The sequence below is a fragment of the Thamnophis elegans genome, chromosome 15, assembly GCF_009769535.1.
Source record: "Thamnophis elegans isolate rThaEle1 chromosome 15, rThaEle1.pri, whole genome shotgun sequence".
Taxonomy (NCBI): domain Eukaryota; kingdom Metazoa; phylum Chordata; class Lepidosauria; order Squamata; family Colubridae; genus Thamnophis; species Thamnophis elegans.
This window is the reverse complement of record NC_045555.1, coordinates 14,339,200-14,351,349: the sequence shown is the minus strand read 5'-3', so window position 1 is coordinate 14,351,349 and position 12,150 is coordinate 14,339,200. Positions and strand designations below refer to the sequence as shown.

The 12,150-nt window shown below is 39.2% G+C and overlaps 1 protein-coding gene across 1 annotated transcript in view; it reads left to right on the top strand.

Annotated features, from left to right (window-relative positions):
* The window catches only part of LOC116518328 (vacuolar protein sorting-associated protein 26A), a 176,083-nt gene that overhangs the window by 26,148 nt on the left and 137,785 nt on the right, over nt 1–12,150 (top strand). The window lies entirely within an intron of this gene.

The window sequence follows — 12,150 nt, the reverse complement described above, 5'->3', positions numbered from 1 at the left end:
AACCATGGAAGTTGATTTCTTAGATTAGAACTATCAATCCATATCTTCAACTGTAGCTTCAGAAAACTCTCTTATGCTAGCTATGAAGGATAACTTTTGCCATCAACACTAGCTGATTAAGAACCCAAATGGATTAATCTGACTCCCTCCCAAGCTGCAGGATTTTACATCACTTGTCTTTCTTCAGCAGCCGCCTAATTGTAAACCTGAAGGAAGTTACAAAAGAGAGTTGAGCTATGCCTGGCTTTCAAACTGACAGAGTGGAGGAGAGATATGCTGGATTAACACTCTTTTTATCACAAAGCCATGCTCCAGAGTTGAGCGGGTTGCATCCAAAATGGTACATTATGATATTATATATGAGAGAAATAACACAAGAAGAGGAAGAGCTCAGCAAGTAGCCCAGCTTAATTGCACACTGCAGCGTATACAATTAAATCAACTCATAATTAAATTCGCTCAGCTGTGAAAGTGTAACTGGAAGATTTGCTGCATCAGAAATTTCTTTGTGAATTATCAGAGGTATCAATAAGACTGGTACAAAAGGGAAAATTTTGGACAGTGTGAAAGCCTTTTTCATAGTTAATATTTAATACTGGGTGCCTTTCTTCATTGTTTCAGCCAGTCAGCCATGGCTTTCACAAAGCTATTCTATCCAACCTCCACAACATTAATCAGTCTTCCATGCTTAATATTTATTGAGTGACTTTAGACCTAGTGATTTCTAGCATCGTGCAGCATCGCTCTACTATTTCCCCATAGTTACAGATGCCTGTTGGAGACAGACTTCATCTCCAATAAAACAGAATATCTGCCTGGTTTGGTTCTGCAACCCAACAAGACAGACACAGACTTCAGAGGATAATCAGAACTGGGGAAAAAACAATTACTGCCAACCTGCCTTCCATCAAGGACCTGTATACTGCACGAGTCAAAAAGAGGGCCATGAAAATATTTACAGACCCCTGACATCCTGGACAAAAATTGTTTCAACTCCTACCCTTAAAACTATAGAGCTATAGTGCACTGCACACCAAGACAACTAGACACAAGAACAGTTATTTCCCGAACGCCATCACTCGGCTAAACAAATAATTTTCTCAACACTATTCACTAAGTCCTGCATTACAAGTACTATTAGTCTTCTCATCGTTCCTATCACCAATCTCCTTTCGCTTATGACTGCAGGACTGTAACTTTGTTGCTTGTATCCTTATGATTATATTGATATTGATTGCTTTCTGATTGCTTATTTGTACCCTAGGTGTTGTACCTTATTACAACATTCAGTGTTGTACCTTATTATTCTTGACGAATGTATCTTGTCTTTTTATGTACACTGAAAGCATATGCACCAAATTCCTTGTGTGTCCAATCACACTTCTATTTTATTCTATTCTATTCTATTCTATTCTATTCTATTGCTAAGCATTGAATTGTGAAATTCTTGGTGCTCTCTGAGCTTAGTTGCTCTCTTGCAGACACTTCATTACCCAACTAGCTAACATCATCAGTCATGTGCAAGCAAGCGCATCCAAGCTCAGAAAGCATCAGGAATTCTAGACTTTATCTCACCAGGATAATATAAATTGCAAAAGCTGAGTATCTATAAATCACTAATGGACAAATGGCCTTGAAATTGCCTCCCTGGGTTGCTCTTTAAGGGGTGATTGTGTTCATGGTACTTTTGCAAATGGCATGACCTTACTATTGTCACTGTCCTATGTCCAGAAGCACCTCTGACTGAGCCGAGAAAAATCAGCATCTTAAAAATGAAACTGGAGTTGGAAAAATATGAAATATTTGGATAATTTGTGAGTTATCTTTTGGCTTTTGAAAATTGTACTCAGATATCCAACAGGAATTTAGCTCACTAAAAGTGGAAGTTTGTTCTGAATAAAGACGGTAAAAGCATCCTGTGTGGTAACATGTAAAGAACAAGAGACCTCAATTTCTTCACACTTACACCAATTTCCTTTGAATCACAGACAAACCTAATGCTCTAACAGAAAAAAAATACTTTTTCAAATATCTTGCTAATATGCCAAATGAGCTGCTAACGTTGTTTCTTAAAAGATGCCAAGCAGAAAGAAACAGAATAAAACATCCTTATAAACTGTGTGGTCAAGGGAGCATGTTTGCCTTTCTAAAAGTCTAATGTGTAACTTCCCATTATACTCAGGATTATAATTAACTCCCCAAACAAACCACCATTTGTAAGCCAATAGCAAACACTGACTTAAAATCATCTTTATTCTTGACTAGTTGATAACCTGCCATAGCCCAGCTTTGTATTTATCCGAATCCTGTATTAGAGGGAGCTCCGTTGTGGAGTACTGTGAAGCTGTTACCTTGGCAACTCCACTGTGCTGTACAGTAGAAAGCCATTTTAAGGCATAACGGGCTGTATCTTAAGAGAACTTGAATCCAAAATGCACACTATCACTATCAAAAGTACTGTGACTTGGCACTATAGATATAATTCAGTCCTTTTCATTTCAGCGCCCTAGGCATTCCCGAGTTATGCTCACACACACAGTCATATATATATATATATATATATATATATATATATATATATATATATATATATATATATATATATATATATATATATATATATATATAAATATAAAATAACCATTATATCGCAAATCTGTTCCTGGTCATTTTGTTTTTCCTCACAAGGGGAAGTGTGAAAACATATTTAACTGGATATGTAGAGTTGTGTTTTTAATTTAATATGGTCTATTGCACCACAATTCAGGCCGATTCCAGAGGGCATAGAATGGTAATAATGAACCAGAAAATTGTATCACACTGCTGCCATCTAGCAGACATAAGGAGTTTTGCAGCTCAGATATCCAAGAACTAAAAAGGGATAATGTAACTTTAAAAAAAAATCCAATTAACATTTTGAATGTTTCTCTACATAACTGGCACAGAACAAATGTCTTTGGCACATAACTAGCAGATCAATCTTTACAGCTTTACTGGATTGTAGACTTAGACTGCAGCAGCTAGTTCAGTGTAAATCCTATTAAATTCTGAGTAAACATGTCCTCAAGGTGGTTTTCCAAAAGGAAACTGGACTTTCTTGGTTTTTTTCCCTTTAAAACATTTCACTTCTCATCCAAGAAGCTTCTTCAGTTCAGACTGAATAGTGAGGAAAACAATCCCAACCATTCAGTCAGAACTGATGAGGCTTCTTGGGTGAGAAGCAAATGTTTTCAAGAAAAAAAAATTGAGAAAGCCCAGTTGCCTTTCAGAAAAGCACCTGTCAGATAACTATGGTCTGGCTGATTGAGAATTTTCATAGACATCTGAGTAAACATGTATAAAATTGGGTTGTCCAGTAGATTCTTCGTTCTGGATAAGGTAAAGGTAAAGATTCCCTCGCACATATGTGCTAGTTCCTGATTCTAGGGGGCAGTGTTCATCTCCGTTTCAAAGCCGAAGAGCCAGCGCTGTCTGAAGACGTCTCCGTGGTCATGTGGCCAGCATGACTAAACGCTGACGGTGCATGGAACGCTGTTACCTTCCCACTAAAGGTGGTTCCTATTTTTCTACTTGCATTTTTTCCTGCTTTAGAACTGCTAGGTTGGCAGAAGCTGGGACAAGTAACGGAAGCTCACTCCGTTATGTGGCACTAGGGATTCAACTGCCGAACTGCTGACCTTTCGAGCAACAAGCTCAGCATTTAGCCACTGAGCCACCCTTGGTTCTGAATACATATATAAATAAAAGTGCCCTCAGCTAGTGTCACATTAAACCACTTTTGGAATTTAACTTTCCTGTAATTTTATCACATGCAGCATATTTTAAGATACAGTTAACAATTATAATAGAGATATTTTTTTTTATAATGGTAAAACCGTATGCTTTACTCCTTCCAAATTTGTGTAGTTAGTTCTGTAATCAGTCTTCCAGAGATTATAATTTTGGGTGGATTAAATTTATTACTCTTATTATTACCCTTAATATTGTTTGTATTACTACTTGCAAGAAAATAAGTTCCTCTTTAAGACAATCCTATTTTTAATTGCGTAAGGAAATGTACTTTTTTACTCAACTGTGGCTCCCAACCTTTATGATTAAAACACCTTCCCACTATAAAATGGAACTTATTGAAAAAAAAGAAAACCCCACCCAGCCTCCACCTCCATAGCTGCTAAAGAGACCACATGGAATATGGTGAGCACTCCTAAGGACACTGATCCTATATGAGGGTAGGGGGACAATTTCCTCATCCTGCTCAAAAAAACAGAAGAGCCCTTGAAAATGTTTAAAGACATTGAGTCTTTATTGATTGGCCCTTGGGCCATATCAAAGTGCAAAGTTCCAGAAACAAATTTACTAAAATTTGGAATTGGAATAAAATATGATTTAAAATGGAATCGGAATAAAATACAATTTAAAATGGAATCGGAATAAAATACAGACTAAAATAAAATTGGAATAGAGTACAATAATTTAAGATATAGATAATATCTGATAAAATTATATTTCAATGTTACCCCTGCAATCTACCCCAATCAGTCCTACATATGCCGATCTCAACTGAACCATTTTGTTTAAGTCCTGTGCTGTGTTAAATGTTATTTTCCAGTTCGGGCCGCATATAAGGTAAGTTGTTTTGATATGGGGGTTCCAATGGGTCATTCATTTGGCATATAGACCAAGGTCCTTGTCTCTCACCCCCTTATACAAACAACAATCAAATAGGATGTGAGCCAGGTCTTTTACCTCTGTCGCTCCACAAAGGCAGAAACGCTCATTGTAGGGTATAGAATGGAATTTCCCATATCTGACCATTGTGTGACAGAACAACAAATAGAAATATTAAACGCCAACATAATCATCAAGAAACACTCCAAGCCTCCGTTTTCTTCCCTTTAACAAAGTCACTTTTTTGCACTTATTAAACTTCAGGGATTACACCTATTGTCTGAAGAATGCATACCTTCATAAGTCCACTGAACTTATGAGCCCCCTCATGCCTATTTGGAGAAGGGATATAGCTGTCACTTGCTAAGTGGAGAAGAACACCTGCCAGAGCCCAAATTTGGGAGCGATTCGGTCCTTGTTTCTTCGGATGTAAAGCCCACCTGAACTCTCGGATGCCTATTCCTGAATCAACATGTACAGAATTGCTGTGCAAATCTCATCTTTGTCAACACATCTTAACGAAGAGATTAGGAAAAGAACAGCCGCCAGAAATTTTACCTTGTCCTGGGCATCCCAGAAGGAGGATTACACCAAGAGCTACAAAGATCCTCCCCATAGGTTTGACAGGCATCTTCAATTTGGCTTGGGCACCTCCACACTCCGCCAACCGTCACTGCTGATGTGGAAATGAAACAGGGGCAGGCGAGTGGTTGCCTTTACAAAAGGTTTCCAAACCTCAAAACCCAACCCTTTCCTTGCATCACGACTTCCTGAACTCAGATAAGGGACACCTCTACTAACAAAGCCTAGATCCTAATTCTACACTCTTGATTTAGTAGTTGCTACAGGAAGCCAGTGTTTCCTCTGCAGACAGAGTAGAAGTTCTACTCAGAGTAAAAATCTTACCAGAATCAGTTATTCCCGAAGAACAAGGGTGATTTGCAGCATTGTTTCAATGGGGGGGGGGGGGGCATCATTTACCGTATTTTTCAGAGTATAAGACGCACCAAGACTTTGAAGATGAAATTTTTTTAAAAAAAGTTTTTGCACTCTGCAAGACCTCTCCAAAACTGCCTGTTTTTTGTGAAAACGGGCCCATTTTTTGCACAAAAAAAGGGGGGGGCATGCATAGACTTTAGGAGGCTTGTAGAGTGCTCCTGAGGGCTGGGAGGGCAAAAATGAGCAAAAAACAGCCCATTTTTCATGAAAATGGGCCCATTTTTTGTCAAGGAAAGGGTATACATAGCCTTTAGAAGGCTTATAGAGTGCTTCTGGGAGCTGGGGGGGAAAATGAGTAAACAATGGCCCATTTTTCGCTCATTTTTGCCCTCTCCAGCCCCCAGAAGAACTCTATAAGCCTCTTAAAGGCTATGCACAGCCATTTTTGCAAAGGGGGCGGGGTTTCAGGAGGCAAAAAAATGCTGTATTCAGTGTATAAGACGCACCCAGATTTTCACCCTCTTTTTTGAGGGAAAATGGTGTGTCTTATACGCTGAAAAATATGGTACCTAGGAGTAAATTCTACTGAATCGGTATCAGGGGTGGCTTCCTGCCAGTGCTAACCTCTTCTATAGAAGAGGTTCCACAAATCTACGGTGCCATTTAGAACCGTTTCCAGCTCTCTCCCCCTGCCTGTCCACACCACGCTTGCCCCGCCCGCCGCTCACTGATTGGCTGGCTCACCAATTGCCCCACCCGCCTCTAGAGTCCTATCTAAACCTTAAAATTTTAAAATTGTCATGTTTGAACATCCCTGGGTTTTTTTTCTAAAGGGTGAGGGGTGCAAGGGTCTTGTAACTTGACAGTTTTAAGACTTGCATGCTTCAAATGCCAGAGTTTCTGAGCCAACATTTTGGTTGCTAAGCAAGAGCATTGTTAAGTGAGTTTCACCGCATTTTACAAGTTGGCCGTGCCCACCCAGTCACATGACTGCCAAGCCACTCCCACCTGGTCACATGGCCAGCAAGCCACTCCCATAAAGCAGGCCACACCTACAGAAGAGGTTCTAAAAAAAATTGAAACCCACCACTGATTGGTATCTATTGGTTTACATAATATGAGAATATTTAGCAATTAAAACATTTTGGAAGTTTTCCTCTGCCAGCAGCCAATTTTTTTTGTTTTTGTCACAATTTATTTTATTTTATATTTTATTTTAATACAAAAAATCCATCTTCCATTAAACAGTGTGTTGTCTGGATATAAATATCTTGTGCAATAACAGTTAAAATTTACAACCATACTCATTATTTATGTGCTCATGACAATAGTGATATACATAACATATCTGATATTATAACAATCCTCTTCTTGAATTATTTAATTATATTAATATATTTTCTATAGTTCACTAGTCTACTTTCATTTCTAACTTCATATTTATTTCTAACTATCAGTAGAATAGTTCCTATATCCTATAATATTTGCTTTGCTCCTTCTCTTTAAGTGCAAGTGTTAACCTATTCATTTCTGCACATTCTTAATGTTCTCCTAATCACGTTCTCATTTGTAGGAACACTTTTCCAGTACTGTGCAAATACAATTCTGGCCCGCAGCCAAATTTCTATGAAGAATGTTTATTATAAGTTAAAGCAATCATTCTTTATTTGAAATTAATCCATGTCAGAATATATTAAAATAAAGTAACACCTATTAATATTAAACTATATTAGTGTGACATCGAGTTATGGCCAAAATGGAGCCTGCCTATTATGGTCACAAGTCATGAGGGTATTAAGTGCCCATGTGATCGCCTCACTTAATGACCCCTTACCCCTGCTCTCCCTGATGCAGTCATTGTGACTACCCAGGTTGTTAGAGCACAAGATGTGTAACTCACACATCAATACTGTCACATCAGTACTGAACTCTGTTTAGGAGTTCATTTCCAGACCAGAAATGCCTTACTACTTTTCAATCTTTTAGCATAGTTGGCTTGGCTTTAATAACATGGGATTCTGTGACTGGTGTGTTCATAACAGCAACACCAATGTGTTTCAGAACATGGCCAGAGCAGAGGATATGAAAACTGCCTACTCTAACAAACACTTATATCGAAAAAGCAGCTCCTGTGTCTTTATGACTCTGGGCCAGCAGTTTGAAAGTATTCATTGGAAAAATTGATATCATTATCGAAAGAACATTTTGTGTAGCATAAAGGAAGTTGTACTCAACAAGTAAGCACACCACAGAGTCATTCTATCCAGTTTATTTCCTATCGATGCTTTTTCTCACCTCTTAATGTGATGTTTATTAACAAAATAGGAAGTAGTAGTTACCGTAGTCCTTGACTTACGACCATCCAGTTAGGGACTCTTCAAAGTTACCACGGCACTGAAAAAAGTGTCATGACCAGTTTTCACACTTCAACTATTGCAGCATCCCCATGGTCCACACAATCAAAATTCAAGCACTTGGCAACTGGCATGTACTTATGACAGTTTCACTGTCCCAGAGTCATGTGATCACCATTTGTGACCTTCCCAGCCAGCTCTGACAAGGACAAAGATAATGGGGGAAGGCAGGATTTGCTTAATGACCATGTGATTCACTTAACAACTGCAGTGATTCGCTTAGCAACTGTGGCTAGAAAGGTTGTGAAATGAGGCAAAACTCACTGAATAACTGACTTGCTTAGCAGCAGAACTTTGGGGCTCAGTTGTGGTCATAAGTTAAGGACTACCTGTATTTGTACATTAAGTGATGTGGTCTGCAGATCTCAGAAAGGTCCTCACATTACTTGCTTTTGTAAGCCTTCCAATGAATCTGAACATGGCATAAACAATGTAAGCATGTAGACAGGTAGCTTGTATCTTTTTCTTTTAGGAAAACTGTAAAAGCTTGGAATCAGGGGAATCAGATGTATAGCCCACATCACATAAAAAGTGATTGTGGGCTACAGTGATGTTTGCTATAGCACTGATGGAAAGACCTCCCACTTCTCTCTCATCCTCCATCCATCCATCCATATATATTTATATATAGGATGGATGGATGGTTTGAATCCCAGTAAGGGTATGGTTAGCTGATGAGAGCTAAATAGCTTGAAATAGATCTATACTAGTCTCCCTTTATTTATTTATCAGCACAAATACCACAAATGTAACAAAGGCAACAGTAAAAATATTGGGTTCCTGTCGTGATGGACTCTTGTGACAAGCCAATAGACAGATAATGGAAGCAGTTAGCTTCCTCCCATAATTGGGGCATACCAGGGGTTGTGACACTAAATATATATATATATATATATATATTATATATATATATGTGTGTGTGTGTGTGTGTGTGTGTGTGTGTGTGTGTGTATATAATATATATATATATTATGTGTGTGTTTTTATTTGTGCTGATAAATAAAAAGGAAGACTATAGATCTATTTCAAGCTATTTAGCTCTCATCAGCTAGCCATATCCTTACTGGGATTCGAACCTGTGCTCTATTGCCTCCCAGGGAGGCAATAGAGCACAGGTTCGAATCCCAGTAAGGATATGGCTAGCTGATGAGAGCTAAATAGCTTGAAATAGATCTATACTAGTCTTCCTTTATTTATTTATCAGCACAAATAAAACACAAATATAACAAAGGCAACAGTAAAAATATTGGGTTTCTGTCTGGATGGACTCTTGTGACGAGCCTAATGACAGAGAGTGGAAGTGTGACCTTCCTCCCACACTTGGGCATACCAGGGGTTGTGACTTTAAGTATATATATATATATTATATATATGCTGTGTGTGTGTATGTGTTTGTTCGAACATAACTCTGGAATGCCTTGAGCAATCAGATTTGGTACACAGATGATTTATTCTCTGGAGACAAATACTGTAGGGGTAAGGCACTCATAACACCCCTCGGGTGTGTGTTCTGTTAAGAAACAGGCTGTTGTGCCTTAAAATTGCTCCTACTGTACAGCACAATGGAGTTGCCATGGTAATGACTTCACCATACTCCACAAGGGGGGTCCCTCTGGTAAGGGGGAAAATCCAACATTAGAAATTATGTTTGGTCCAGACATTTCCCCCTATAAATAAATACCCAGGCAATACCGGGTTATCAGCTAGTTCTAAATATTTATTGTCCCATTTGGCCTGTAAAATAGTACAATTGCTAAGGGGTTGACTGAGAAGGGAAAGTGAAATTAACACGCTTCCACTCTTTGAATGGTTACAAGATGATCATTAATTTTACTGTCCATGGTCAAGTTGGGAAGAAAAACAGGATTGCATTCTAAATCTATAAGGTTTTCCTATAAGGTGGTCATTTAGATTTTCTGCAAAGCAAAATGGCACCATCTTAACTACTGTCTAAATCAGGGGTGTCCAACCCTGGCAATTTAAGGCGTGTGACTTCAACTGCCAGAATTCCCTAGCCAGCATACTTGCTAGGGTTCCTTTTATGACAATCGGATAACATAATATACTTTTTTCTTATGGAGTATTTAAACTGCTTGTCCCAAATGGTTTAAGACAGGGGTGTCAAACTCGATTTCATTGAGGGCCACATCAGGGTTGTTTTTGACCGTGTGGGGGCTTTGGGATGTGTGCCAAGATGGGTGTGGCCAGCTTGATGTCACTCATGTCGAGGGCACCTGTGGTGGCATGATCACTCTGCCAGCAAAAATGGGCTGCCGACCTCTTTTTGGGGCTGCCTCCTGCAACCTTCTGCCAGCGAAAATGGAGCTTGGGAGGGCTGCACAAAACCCTCCCGGGTTCTGTTTCACTGGCAGAAGCCCTGCGGGCCAGTCCTTCACTGTCTCCAGGGTGGCCTGTGGGCCATATCTAAACACCTCGCAGGCCGAATCCGACCCCGGGGCCTTGAGTTTGACACCCCTACTCTAAGACATTTCTAATCACATCCAAACCATTCTAGTTCAGCCAGCTATTCTTTCAAAGGAAATTGAACCTTGACTAAGCGTTCCCAAGAAGTCTCAGATCATGTTCAGATAAAATTACATTATTCAGCAAGAAGAGAAAAAGGTGATTTGCAGAATAATGCAGAATCTGTACTCTATAATTACCTTAATTGACACGTCCACAAATTAAATTATATATTGTATCCAATACATAACACCATAGCCTAATGGGTCATTGTCTGCACAAAAGCTGACAATTACAAACGGAGAAGGCTTAAGAGACATCCATTGCTGCCTCCTTCCAAATAATGCAGGCACGTTATGCAGCACCAATAAATGCTCTGCCCTACACATTGGCAATAAAAATCAGAACACCAAATACAAGTTTGGGTGAAACAACCTCGTAGACAACCCTCACTCTGTCAAGGACCTAGGCGTATTCATTTCAAACGATCTAAGCCCCAGAGCCCACTCTAACAGCATTGCTACGAAAGCATTAAGAGTTGTTAACCCAATTTTGCGAAGCTTCTTCTCCAGTATCATTGTATTGCTAACTAGGGTATGTAACACCTTTGCCAGACCAATTCTTGAATACAGCTCATCTGCCTGGAATCCACACTGTATTCGGACATTAATACGATTGAGCGGGTCCAGAGGTATTTCACGAGAAGAGTCCTCCGCTCCTCTACTCACAATAAAATTCCCTATGCCACCAGGCTTGAAATTTTAGGCTTGGACAATCAGGAGCTGCGCCACCTGAGGTATGATCTAAGCACAGTACACAAAATTGTCTGCTAAAACATCTCACCTGTCAACGACTTCTTCAGATTCAACCTCAATAATACACAGGCAAACAATCAATACAAACTCAAAGTAAACCGTTCCAAACCCGATTGCAGAAAATACGACTTCAGCAACAGAGTGGTCAACACCTGGAATGCTCTACCTGACACCCTCTAACCCTCACAGCTTCAACCTTAAACTGTCTACCATGGACCTCACCCCACTCCTAAGAGGTCCGTAAAGGGAGCGTGCATAAGCGCCCCAGCGTGCCTACCGTCCCTGCCCTACTGTCCCCATTTATTTGTATTAATGTCTTTCATTCATGTCCATGTTTATATTAATACCTGCTATTATGCACGTTTGACAAACTAATAAATACAAATATGTTCCAGCAACTTTTATTATGTGTAAATTAGGATTAGAAGACCTCCAAAGTCCCTTCCATGCCCGTGTTTCTATGATTTCCCCCCCCCCCAAAAAAAGAATTCTAATCCAGCATTTGTGATTACCCTGTAGTTTTTGACTTTAACAAAATGCATTAGCATCTCTGGTGCATTGCATTTATCAGAGGTCAATGTTGTTAAGTTAATAGGAAATACTTAATAGAAATATAACATTCTTACCATTATCTTCTGTAGTTTTTTTTTATTGATTTAAGCATAAGCCTTTTAGGACATGGGTTATTTAAAAAGCCTCCATGGATGCATATTGTGGTCTGCTTTTAAAATAGCTGCCAGGCAAAATCTGATATGAGAATTGATGAAGAAATGCCTCCTTCGAGGAAATGGCCTTGCTGATTTAACAGTAATCTTTTCATAAGTTTAAGATTTTCCCTTCTTGTCTTAACC